Genomic DNA, 14,010 nt, shown 5'->3' with positions numbered 1-14,010 from the left:
TTCCACATCTTCAAACCATAAAATATTAAGCTGGGAAAAAGGCAGGGGAAGTGATATCTGGGACTTCCAATAATATGGTATTTAAATAATGCCCTAGGCACTGTGATGGTTAATTTTATGTGTCAACTTATCTGAACAACGGGGTGCCCAGATACTTGGTTAAATATTATTCTAAGTGTGTCTGTGAGTGTGTTTCTCAGTGAGATTGACATTTGATTTGCCTTCCCCAACGTGGGTGGGTATGGTCTGATTTGTTGAAGATTTGGGGAGAACACAAGGTTCAGTGAATAAGGGAGAATTCTCTTTCTCTGCCTGACTCTCCTTTAACTGGGGCATCAGTCTTCTTCTGCCTTCAGACTACAGACTTGGACTGGAATTACCCCACGGACTGTCTTGGGTCACCAGCTTGCAGACTGAAGATCTTGGGACTCATACAGATACATTTTTAAATTAAATAAATATACTTATAGATAGAAGATATGAAATGTTCTTTTCATTCTCCACTTTGAAGACAACTGAGCTAGATGAGGAGGGAGAACAGCTGAGCCCTCTGTCTTGCCTGCTTATTGAGTGCTCTGCAGTTCTGGGCTCTGCTTAAAAATCACTTCAGCCCATTGATTCTTGGGCATTCAGCCCACTAAAAAATCCTGCTGACTATAAAATTATATTTTCAATGACAATAAAATATGGGCACACCACATCCGGCTGGTGTCCAACTCTAAGCATGCCATGCAGCCTAGTCCCTGCCTGGATGACTGCACAGTAGAATGTATGGTGGAGATGGTGGCCACTCTTAGCCCATGGTCAATACTTTACCTACCTAAATTGAATGCACCAGTGAAAATTATTGCTAGACATTTTACAGTTACAGCTGCTCATGATGAAAACTCAGAGGCATTCCAAACACAGAGAGATGCTAAAGGGAGTAGAGAATATTGGTAATAACTTGGTACAAGTTGTGAGAGGAAAACAATTTTGACTATAGATTCAATTAAACCTAGTGCAACAGGTCTCTCTCTCTCTCTCTCTCTCTCTCTCTCTCTCTCTCTCTCTTTCTCTCTCTCTCTCTCGTAACTTCTCATTCAGCCATCTGTACTCTAGCTTGCTTCATCAAAACATGCATTTACAGTGGGTTTGACTTTGTTTACAAATGACTCCCTATGTGGAATTTGCACATAGGCTTTTTCTGGATTCCACCTGCTTTTTGTTCAACAAGCATGCAACTTGTGAAATAAGAGGATCAAAGGTCGAGTTTACTCAGTTTGAAATCTCATACCTAAATAAGATCATATACAGGTTCTTTGCTCCCCTAAGATCATTTTTGTTAATTATTTTTATTTGAGATCATTGTAGATTAACGTAAAGTTGCAAGAAATAATATGGAAATACTACATAAACTTTAGTATAGGAGAGGAAAATTTTTTCTTCTACGCTTCCAGGGTTTTTGGCTAGTCTATTAATTGACAGAAAACAGATTAACAGGAGGAAAACAAATTTAATTATACAGGTACTGGAGCCCCTGGAAGGCAATGAGACCCAAGGACAAGTCAGGCAGTTGAGGCCTGTGTGCCTTCCTGAGCTAAGGAATGGATGGGGGTCTGGGGCTTCAAAGGGGAGGGGGGAAATTCACAGGATGCTAAGAAGAGCAGATGTTTGGTAATGGGAAGTTTGTGCTGCCATACAGATGGGTCATTCAGATAAAAAAATGTCTCTGGTAATAGCTCTCTTTCTGGGCCTGACTTCCTATCTAAGTTATTTTATGTGGTTAAGTGGGGGAGGGTAAAAGTTTTTTCTTGAGTCTGCTGGGTCTTGATTGTCTTCAGCTCAAAATAACCCACATGTCAAAGCAGCACATTTTGAGAAGGCTAGTTCTGAACTCCTTAAGTAGTTCCACCAATGATAACATCTTGCATAACTGCCACAATCCCCTTTGAACACCTGCCGTAAAAACCTCTTGCTTATTATCGTATGCTTATTACCTGCAAAGTCCCGTCTGCCATGTAAAGTAACATTTACAGGTTCTCGGGATTAGGACATGAACTGCTTTGGAGCACCATTATTCTGATGACCACAGTCCCTGAATCGTATGAATTTACCCATTAATCAGACATTAATTGAATACCTATTATAAGCGGAGAGGTTTGGGGGATTAGGTAAGTCTATTCTATAGTCTTTGTGAAAAAGCAATTTACAGTTGATTTCAGGAGCAACAGCTTCCATGCAGAGAAAGGGGAAATGATCTAGCGAAGGCCTCCACCTTAAAAGCTGAAGTTATTCTTAACACTTTTCTCACTTTTCTCTATCTTTCCCCAACCCCACCCATTCAATAACAAGTCTTATTGATTTTACCTCCTAACCATGTCTTCAGTCTCCTGCTGCCATGACCCTGACCTTACAGTGTTTGAACTGTGAGACTGTTAATGGCAGGAATGCTGTCTGTCTCCTGTACAGATTAAATGCAATGAGTTAAAGGACTGATCATTGATCGAAGGAGTTATAAATAGTGCCCAGGCCAGGACAGCCAGAGTAGAAAATTAAAAGGAAGGCATGATTGCTGCCACACATTGCATTACATTATATGGTATATATATTAGAAAATACCGGTTTTGTTTGTTTTTTTCCAGTACAAAAAAAACAACAACAGCAAAAATTTTTTTTTGAAGTAAATGAATTATCTTCTGAAAAACAAATGTCAGAGATAAACACCACGCTAATTTTCTTTTGTTTTAAAAAATGTACTCTTACCTTAATTTAAAAAATGTGCTTCAAAGACAACCCAAGTGCTGACAGTGTTGTAGGGCTCCCAGCCTTGAATAATTTATTCAAGTAACTGTAGGTAAAAAAAATAAATAAATAAATAAAATAAAAAAATATATATTGTGTCTAATTTTGTTAGCTGAAAACAAGTCCCAACACACTAAAATTAAATACAATTCCAAAAGCTAAAAGATACAACTTCTTTAGCAAGATATGGAGCTGAATTGTAGCACAAAACCCTCAGTGATTTTCTGTTGGAAGTCTTAACCCTCAGTATCTCAGATGTAACTGTATGTGAAGATAGGGCATTTAAACAGGCAATTCAGTGAAAATGGGGTCGTTAGAGTGGTGAGCCGTGATCTAATATGATGATCTACTGGCCTTAAAAAAGAAGAGACTAGGACAGACAGAGAATGGAGAATCTACTTTTTCATGTCCTACGTTGGGGTCAAAATATAAGTTCCAGATGCCTAATGAGGTCACCACGGACAGGATGAGATTGTGTCGAGGGAGAAACAGAAGTACTTCTGGCCAATAACTGCTCTCACTTGTGGGCCTGAGATCAGTTCCAGGGCTGAGAAGTTAACTCCAGTCTGAAGCCACACTCTGGGCCTGCAGCTATGACTGACACAGCAGCTCCCTCCACATGCCCCCGGAGGAAAATCCTCAGAGGCTTAGATGGGGCCTGTGTAATAAACCATCCCTAAAGTTTAAGCTTCAGTAGTTACACTATAAATGTCGCTCTGGGACCTAGAGTTTAGGAAATACAGCATTGTTTCCCTGCAACATACACACAAAACCTATAAGAGATTATTTTTCTTGCAAGACTTGACAGTTTCATTTGGGAGAATCCAACATGTCCACTTGCACATATAATACCAAAATGTGATTTTTTTCCCAGGCAGCAACTCATGTCACATAAATGTCACAGACTATCCATGGTATAGAGAGGAAGTAGATACCTTTTCAAATCATGGTCATCAGAAATGGCTTCATGAGAGAGATGGAGTTGTAATAAACCCTTGAACCACAAATATAACCAATTTATATAAAAGCAAGGGAAAAGCATTTCAAGTGTGGAAAACAAATTTGAGCAAATACACGAAGATAAAAATTGAGGATACCATGTGTCATTTTTCTAGGTAGCCATGCAGAATTTATATAAGCCATGAATAACATAAGAGTGACTATATGGATGTTGCCCATGTTTGAGATGCAAGAGTCGCCAATCCTACAGTAATACATAGTCTGTTAAAATTTTGTTTTGGACCAACAGATACTGTAATTCACAGAAAGCATAATTAAAAGGTACAGTGTACTATAATAAATTCACCTGGACTCTGCTGACTCCATTGATTATGAAAAGTTACAGTAGTCCCACCTTATCTGGGGGGGTGGAGGTTACATTTTAATACCCCCACTGGATGCCTGAAACTGCGATAGTACCAAAGCCTATGTATGCTATATTTTCTCCTGTATATATGTACCTATGATAAAGTTTAATTCATAAATTAGGCATAGTGAGATTAACAATAATAATTAGCAATAAAACAATTATAATAATATACCGTAATAAAAGTTATGTGGATATGGTCTCTCTCTCTCTCTCTCTCTCTCTCTCTCTCTCTCTCTCTCTGTCTCTCTCTCTCTCTCAAAATATCTTATTGTACTGTACTCACCTTTATTCTTGTGAGGATGTGAGAGGATACAAAGCCTACATGATGAGATGAAGTGATGTGAATGACATAGGCCTTGCGACATAGCATTAGGCTTCTATAAGGGTGATTTGAACACAAGCCCTATGACACCACAACAGTTGATCTGAGAACCAAGACAGCTACTAAGTAACTAATGAGTGAGCAGTGTAGACAGTATGGATATACTGGACAAAGGGATGATTCACGACCCAGACAGGGACAGCATGATATTTCATCACTCTACATGGAATGATGCACAATTTAAAATTTATCAATCGTTTATTTCTGGAATTTTCCACTTAATATTTTTGGACTGTGGTTGGCTGCGGGTAACTAATGCCTCAGAATATGAAACTGCGGATGAGGGAAGGCTACCTTATATAAATATATCAAATCATCATCATGTTGTACACCTTTAACTTATACAATGTTATCTGCCAATTATATTTCAGTAAGACATGGGGAATAAAAACTTCAGTCCTACATGGACTTAGCTGGACCCATTAGAGGAGATGGCTTCTCTTATTTAGGTTCAATTGAAGCACCAATTTCAGTTTAGGAAGTTTACTGTCTGACTACTCTGGTGGATGCCTGGATGAGCCAGTTAACATAGCCTAGTAGTGTATTAGAGTTAATACCCATCAAGCAGACCTGACCCATGAGGTACAGGAGAAGGGAAGAAGCCACCACATAAATATCTCTATGCCCTCACCTCAAAGGAGCATTCCAAGGCATGGTTCTTTTAGAAGTCCCATCTAGAAGGCATTTCATGTACCCAATCCACTGGCTATATTTATTAATGAAGCTGTGGCTTCACAGGTGTGATAGTTTTCTAGGGCTGCTGTAACAAAGTACCACAAACTAGGTGGCTTAAAACAATAGAAATTTATTTTCTTATGGTTTAGGAGGCCAGAAGTCTGAAACCAAGTTGTTGACAGGGCTGTGCTCCCTCTGAAGGCTCTGTGACTATGTCTCTGTGTGTCTTTTTCCATTCTTATAAGGAGCCCCAAACATATTAGATTGAAGATCCATCCTAATCCAGTAAAACTTTCTCTTGCTACATCTGCAAAAATCTTGTTTCCAAATAAGGTCACATTCGAAGGCACCAGGTGTTAGGACTTCAGCATACCTTTTCGCTTGTGCTTTATTTTGTTTTTAATTTTTTAAATTATAGTTGGAATTCAATAGTATATTATAATTGCTTCAGGTGTACAACAATGATTCAATATTTACAGACCTTAAGATGTGATTACCGGTGACTTCATAGGGATGGCGGCAGTGAGGTTGTCTTGAGTTCTGCTCTGGAACTTAACTACAAATTGAACATCTATAACCCATCAAAGGACTCTCTGCTCATCAATGGAACACCTAAGAGACTCGTACGAAGATTACTTGAAGGTGGGCAAACTGCGCGAGCAGGGGAAGAGGGAAAGGAGTGTAGTGGAGATGCAGCCCCCATCTGCAGCTGTGGAGAGGCAGGGGATCCCCAGGACAGAACAGAGAACACAAGATCCAGGAGGTGGACTCTTTGCTTGCATCACAAATGATCTCTCCCACCAAGAGAGCGAGAGAGCGGCATATCCAGCATTTGAGGCAGTAACCTCAGCTGAGACCTCCAGCTGGGCCCTAGGTCTGACAAAGGAAGTAAACACCATACCTGGGCCCCTCCCCTCACTCTCCCAATCCTACCCCCTCCTTTCCAGAGACTCAAGCTGGCCCCTGTACTGAGGAGTAGTGTCAGATTACAGAGGAGCAGTAATGCTCAGGATCTGGGAAGACCTGGTTTTTAGCTGCTGTGACCCTGAGAAGAGGATGGGAAGAGTGTGGCACTGCTAGGCTGGGAGAGAGAAGACTCCTCCATCCCTAGCCCCCACGTTTTCTGGCCTACCTAGGGCAGGGCAATTACAACTGCAGAGACACACCCAGGGGTCAGCAGCAGGTGACAGAGGCAGTTCTGGGCTTTCAGCAGCTCAGAAATCTTGTGACCTATACACATACTACACACATATACACTGAAGAAGTGCCCTAAGACTCAGGAGACCTGGGCACAGGGCTGGCTATGGTACTGACTTTGTAAAAACTACCATACAGACCCCATAGCCCCATTCATCTAGAACTGCAGTGCCAGGGTCACTATGGGCACCAGGTGGCCAGCTTTGCATGCATAAGATGCAGAGGACTCTTTGGGATGGAAGAGGACAACCTAGAGATTACTTGGTATGCTTAAGCCAAGACTGGCACTGCTTTTTTTGTTTTGTTTTGTTTCTGCATTTTTGATATTTCTGCCTATGTTGAGTGTGGGTTATCGGCTGTTTTTACATGTAAGTGTTTTTGTTTTTTTCTTTGTTGTTATTGTTGTTGTTGTGCTTGGTGATTTGCTTTGTTCTGAAATTGCCCTACACCAGGGCCCAGCCGAAGAGGCACAAGATTCAACACACCCAGAGGCCAACTGCAGACCAAACCAGAGTATTACTGGGTTTGACTTACAAGTGACACACCCAGAGGGAATTCTCTACAGGCATAAGAGCCCATTAGAGGCCAAGTCTCATTTGAGCGGTCAACCCTCACACAACAGATTATCCACTGTGGGCAGAGCCAAGTCTCACATAGTCAGCCTAGGAGTCAATCCCACCTACTGACAAACCAAAAAGCAATTAAAGCTCAACTTTAACAGGACAATATACACAACACAAGAGTCACCTTTAGAGCACACGCACAGGAGAATAGGGAAGTGGTACAAGTCAAATATAAAGGACACATACTACATAAGATAACCCAGCAAAAACCAAGAACCCTAGGGGAGCTACCTAACACATCAAAGAAAATACAGAGTCAGCTAGAATGGGGAAACAAAGAAACATGTCCTAAATAAAAGAACAGAAGAAACCTCCAGAAATGGAACAAAATGAAATAGAGGTAACCAACCTATCAGAGACAGAGTTCAGAACACTGATGATAAGAATGTTTAAGGGGCTTAATGATGACATAAAGAAGGATAGAGAAATCATAATCAACAACCAGTTAGAACTAAAGAATACAATAACTAAAATAAAGAACACACTTGAAAGAATTACCAGTAAGTTAAATGAGACAAAGGATTGAATCAGTAACTTAGAAGACAAGTTAGCAGAGATCACCCAAGAAAAAAGAATAAAAAAACAATAAAAATGGTTTAAGAGACCTCTGGAATAACAGCAAGTGCAACAACATGCACATCATAGGAATACCAGAAGGTGAAGAGAGGAAGCAAGGAATCGAGAACATATTTGAAGTAATAATGACCAAAAACTTACCTAACCTGGTAAAGAAAACTGACATACAAGACACACATTACAGTTAAAATGGCAAAGGTTAAAGAAAAAGAGAGAATCCTAAAAGCAGCAAGAGAAAGACAGCACTTTACGTACAAGGGAACTCCTATAAGACTATCAAGTGACAGAAACTTTTCAGGCCAGAGGAAGTGGCAGGAGGTACTCAAAGTGATGAAAAACAAAGGCCTACAACCTAGATTGCTTTATCCAGCAAGGCTATCACTTAAAATTGAAGGAGAAATAAGGAGCTTCCCAGAAAAGAATAAACTGAAGGAATTTATTACCACCAAGCCAGCATTGCAGGAAATATTAATAGGGCTTCTCTAAGCAGAAGACAGATGAAAACAATCTAACTAAAAATAAAAAAAATGGCAATAACTATACCTATCAATAATCACTTTAAATATAAATAAATGTTCCAATCAAAAAACGTAGGGTGGCTGAGTGGATAAAAAAGCAAGACCCTGACCCTCCGATCAAAAGACACACACAGGTTGAAAGTGAAGGGTTGGAGTAAGATATTTCTTGCAAATGGAAATGAGGAAAAACCTTGAGTAACAATACTTATATCTGACAAAATAGACTTTAAAGTGAAGAATATATTAAAAGACAAAGATAGGCACTGCATAATAATAAAGGGATCGATCCGACAAGAGGACATAACCCTAGTAAACATCTATGCACACAACATAGGAGCACCTAAATATATAAAACAGATATTGACTGACATAAAGACAGAGATCAACAGTTACACTATCATAGTAGGGGACTTCAACACACCTCTGGCAATAAGGGACAGTTCTTCCAGACAGAAAATGAATATGGAAACAACAGCTTTAAATGACACATTGGACCAGTTGGATTTAATCGATATTTTCAGAGCATTTCACCCCAAAGCTGCAGAATACATGTTCTTCTAAAGCTCACATGGAACATTTTCCAAGATAGACCACATATTGGACCACAAAACAATCTTGATAAATTTCAGAAAGTTGAAATAATACCAGTTGTCTTCTCTGACCACAGTGCTATGAACTTAGAAATCAACTACAGGAAAAAACTGGAAGACACACAAATACATGGACGCTGAATAACATGTTACTAAATAATGAATGGGGCAACAATGAGATCCAGGAAGAAATCAAAAGATATCTTGAGACAAATGAAAACGAAAACACAACGACCCAAAAATCTATGGGATGCAGCAAAAGCAGTACCAAGAAGGAAATTCATAGCAATGCAGACCTACCTAAAGAAACAAGAAAAATCACAAATCAACAGTTTATCCTTACACTTAAGGGATCTGGAAAAAGGATAGCAAAATAAGCCCAAAGGGAGTACAACGAAGGAGATAATAAAGATCAGAGCAGAAATAAATGAAATAGAAAGCAAAAAAACAACAACACTAAAGATCAATGAATCCAAGAGCTGGATTTTAGAGAAGATAAACAAAATCGACAAACCTTTAGCCAGACTCATCAAAAAAGAGAGAGGACCCAAATTAATAAAATCAGAAATGAAAGAGGAGAAGTGACAACAGACACCACAGAAATACAAAAAAATAAAAAATAAAAAAAAATAAGAAATTACTATGAGCCAACAAATTAGACAATCTGGAAGAAATGGACAATTTTCTAGAAGCATACAACCTTCCAAGGCTATCTCAGGAAGAAATGGAAAACCTGAATAGACTGATTACCACCAGGGAAATTGAATAGTGAGTAACAGGCTCCCAACAAACAAAAACCCTGGACCAGATGGCTTTTCAGGTGAATTTTATAAAATATTAAAAAAAGAATTACCACCTATTCTCTTCAAACTATTCCAAAAAATCCAGAAAGAGGGAAGGCTCCCAAACACTTTTTACGAGGCCACTATCATCCTGATCCCAAAATCATACAAAGACATTACAAAAAAAGAAAACTACAGGCTGATATCTCTAATGAACATAGATGCAAAAATCCTCAACAAAATATTAGCGAACAGAATTCAGCAATACATTAAAAAGATTATACACTATGATCAAGTGGCATTCATCCCTGGTATGCAAGTGTGGTTCAACATCTGCAAATCAATTAATGTGATACACCACATTAACAAAATGAAAAACAAAAATCGTGATCATATCAATAAATGCAGAAAAAGCATTTGACAAAATGTAGCAGCCACTTATGATAAAAAATTCTTAAGAAAGAGGGACTAGAGGGAACATATCTCAACATAAAAAAAGGCAATATATGATGAACCCACAGCTAACATCATACTCAATGGGGAAAAGCTAAAATCATTCCCCTTAAGATCAGGAACAAGGTAAAGTTGCCCACTTTTCCACTTCTATTCAACATAGTGCTGGAAGTTCTAGCTACAGCAATCAGACAAGAAAAAGAAAAAAAAAAGGCATCCAAATCGGTAAGGAGGAAGTAAAATTGCCATTGTATGCAGATGACATGATACTATATAGAGAACTCCTCTAAAGACTCCACCAGAAAACTATTAGAACTGATAAATGAATTTAGTAAAGTAACAGGATAGAAAATTAATATTCAGAAACCAGTTGCATTTGTATATACCTGTAATAAAATATCAGAAGGAGAAATTAAGAAAACAATCCCATTTACAATTGCTTCAAAGACATAAAATACCTAGGAATAAATCTAACCAAAGAAGTAAAGGATATGTACTCAGACAATTATAAGACACTGAAGAGAGAAATTAAAGAAGATACAAATAGATGAAAACACATAGCATGCTCATGGATAGGAAGAATTAATACCGTTAAAATGTCCATACTGCTTAAGCAAATATACAGATTCAATGCAATTCCTGTCAAACTACCAAGGACATTTTTCACAGAAATAGAACATATAATCCTAAAATTTACACAGAACCATAAAAGAACCCAGATAGCCTCAGCAATCTTGAGAAACAAGAACAAAGTAGGAGATATAACAATACCTGACATCAAATTATACTACAAGGACTACAGTGATCAAAACAGCATGGTACTGGCATAAAAACAGACACATAATCAATGGAACAGAATAGAGAGCCCGGAAATAAATCCATGCCTATATGGTCATTTAATCTATGACAGTGGAAGCAAGAATTTACAGTGGGGTAAAGACAGTCCATTCAATAAATGGTACTGGAAAACCTGGACAGACACATGCAAAAAAAATGAAGCTAGACCACCTCCTTACACCATACACAAGAATACATTCAAAATGGATTAAAGACTTAAACATAAGATCTGAAACCATAAAACTCATAGAAGAAAATATAGGAAGAAAGTTTACAGACATTACCTGGAGTAACATTTTTACTGATATATTCCCTCGGGCAAGGAAACTAAGAGAAAAAATAAACATATGGGATTACATCAAACTAAAAAGTTTTTTCACAGCAAAGGAAACCATCAATAAAACAAAAAGGGATCCTACTGAATGGGAGAAGATATTTGCCAATGATATATCTGATAAGGAGTTCATATCCCAAATTTATAAAAAACTCACTTAACTCAACTCCAAAAAAAGAAACAACCCAATTGAAAAATGGACAGAGACATGAACAGACATTTTTCTAAAGCGGACATCACTTTGTGCATCACTTTGTGAGGCATTTAAATGATAAATGATGGCAAACAGACACATAAAAAAATGCTCAACCTCACTAATAATTTGAGAAATGCAAATAAAAACCACAATGAGATACCACCTCACCCCTTTCAAAATGGCTATCATCAACAAATCAATAAGCAACAAGTGCCAGCAAGGATGTGGAGAAAAAGGAACCCTTGTGTACTGTTGGTGGGATTGCAGATTGGTGCAGCCACTATTGAAAACAGTACAGAAGTATCTCAAAAAACTGAAAATGGAACTACCTTATGACCCAGCAATTCCACTCCTAGGTATTGATCTGGAGAAAATCCAAAACTAATTCAAAAAATTTATGCACTTCTATGTTTATTGCAGCACTATACACAATAGCCAAGACATGGAAACAACTGAAATGCCCATCGGTATACGACTGGATTAAGAAACAGTGGTACATTTATACAATGGAGTATTCAGCCATAAAGAAGAATGAAATCCTACCATTTGCCACAACATGGATGGACCTAGAGAACATTATGCTAAGTGAAATAAGTCAGACGGAGAAAGACAAATATCATATGATCTTACTTATATATGGAATCTAAGGATAAGAATAAATGAATGAACTAATCAGAAACAGTCTCAGAGACATAGAGAAAAAACTGAGTGTTGCTAGATGGGAAGGGGGTTTCAGGGTAAGCGGAGAGGTGAGGGGATTAGAAAGCACGATCGGTAACCACAAGATTGCCACGGGGATGCAAAAGTCAGTTTGGGGAATGTAATCAATAATGTAAAGGTTTTGTAGGGTATCCGATGGTCACTTGTCCCATTAGGGAGACCACCTCAGGGATGATGTAGATGCCCGATCACTGCACTGTACACCTGAAGCTGAAGCTGAACAATAATGAATGTCAACTACAATTTTATATGTATATAGTTACAAGAAGCGGAGTACAGCATTAGGAATAGAGACAGCGGAATTGTAATGGCTCTATGCTATGTCAGAGAGGTAGTAGATGGGGGAAGGGGGTTGTCACTGTGTGAGGGATATAAATGATAAATGTCTAACTATTACATTGTTTTGTGCACCTGAAACCAATTTTTAAAAGTTATAATAAATAAATAAATAAATAAATAAATAAATAAATAAATAAATAAATAAGATGTGATTACCATGTGAGTCTAGTAACCATTTTTTTTTTGAGGGAAACATTTTAACACCAACACTTAGTAATATAACACCTTGCTTCCTTTCACCCATGCCTCATTGACTTTTATTCCCTTACTCTTGGCTGTCCTGAAATTGTACCTCCCAATAAAGCTTTATCATATATATATATATATAAATACACACACACATATATATAGAGAGAGAGATAAATTTTACAACATGTATGTAAACAAAAATAATTTTAATAGCAAAAATCATCATAAGCAAATTCAAGAAAAGTGATCAATTAAGAGAAGATATTTATTTAAAAATTACAACTATATATTTTAGATATTTAGATATTACAGAGCCTCATTTTTACACTTGAAGAAGTAAAATAAAATAAAAAATATATAAACTATTCTACTTTTCTTAAAACTAACAATTATAAAGAAAATTTATCTTACCCACCCTATGCCAGTTCCTGTCTTTAATCATAAACTCAACTCATTTTCAAGTTATCAGATTTACAGTGTGGTTATGACTTTCATGATCCCTACTTTTCTTTAATGATTGCAATTATATTTAGGAAAAATTAGACCATTATAAAATAGATTCAAAGGTAGGAAATCATTTTAATTTAACAACTGTCTATTAACTTTTAAATTATCTTATAGCTTTCTGTAAGTATCAGTTATATTTCCCGTAAAATTAAACTCATTCTCTCATCTTTCTGGGCACACAACTATATTATATATCATAGTCTCCCTTGCAGAAAGATTGACCATGTGACTGAGTTTTAGTCAGTAGAAGTAATGTGAGCTCCTTCCAGGTCTGGTCTGAAAAAATCTCTTAATGTATGATCTCCATGCTCTTTTTCTTTGTGGCTTAATGTAGATTGGCACTGTGAATTTGGAGGACAGTTAAAAAGATAGCAGAGCCATGAGGTGAAATAATCTTAGATGCTCAAATTACTCTCTATATGGAGAGGAGCTACCTATGTGGAAAACCTGTTTTGAACTTTAAAGAAATAAACATTAATTATGTAAGAGATATTATAGATTTTGAGGTTATTATTATAGAAACTATCATTAACTGAACTAATACCTGCTCATTATTGTGAAAAACAAAACAAAAACAAAAACAAAAATACCACAAAACAAGTATCTTGCCAGAAAATGAGCAGAAATATCTTAAACACTGACAGACACTGGATTATGCTTATCTAATGGAGGATTTATTTAATTAAAACTTTCTGCATATTTTATTGATTTGTATTTTGATCAAAATGTTTTGGCTCAAAGAAACAAGGAACAAAGTGAGGGGAAAGAAAGGAAATTGGAAAAAGTAAGGTGGGGGCTAGGGAACAAAAGTTATAAGAAAGTGTAAGAAAAAAATGGGCCAGGTAGAAAAATAGGGGTGTCACAAAAGAAAAGGGAAAATTTGGTATTAAGTACACTAAGTTGAGATGTTTTAAACTATTATTCTTCATGCTCATAATA

General features: G+C 37.3%; 1 pseudogene across 1 annotated transcript in view; it reads right to left on the bottom strand.

Annotated features, from left to right (window-relative positions):
* Nucleotides 1-14,010, bottom strand: part of LOC308503378 (tyrosine-protein phosphatase non-receptor type 11-like) — an 88,897-nt pseudogene that overhangs the window by 5,217 nt on the left and 69,670 nt on the right. The window lies entirely within an intron of this gene.

This window comes from Rhinolophus hipposideros, assembly GCF_964194185.1.
Source record: "Rhinolophus hipposideros genome assembly, chromosome: 10".
Lineage (NCBI taxonomy): Eukaryota > Metazoa > Chordata > Mammalia > Chiroptera > Rhinolophidae > Rhinolophus > Rhinolophus hipposideros.
Note: the sequence above shows the minus strand (reverse complement) of the source record. Positions and strands in the feature narration are given on the sequence as shown.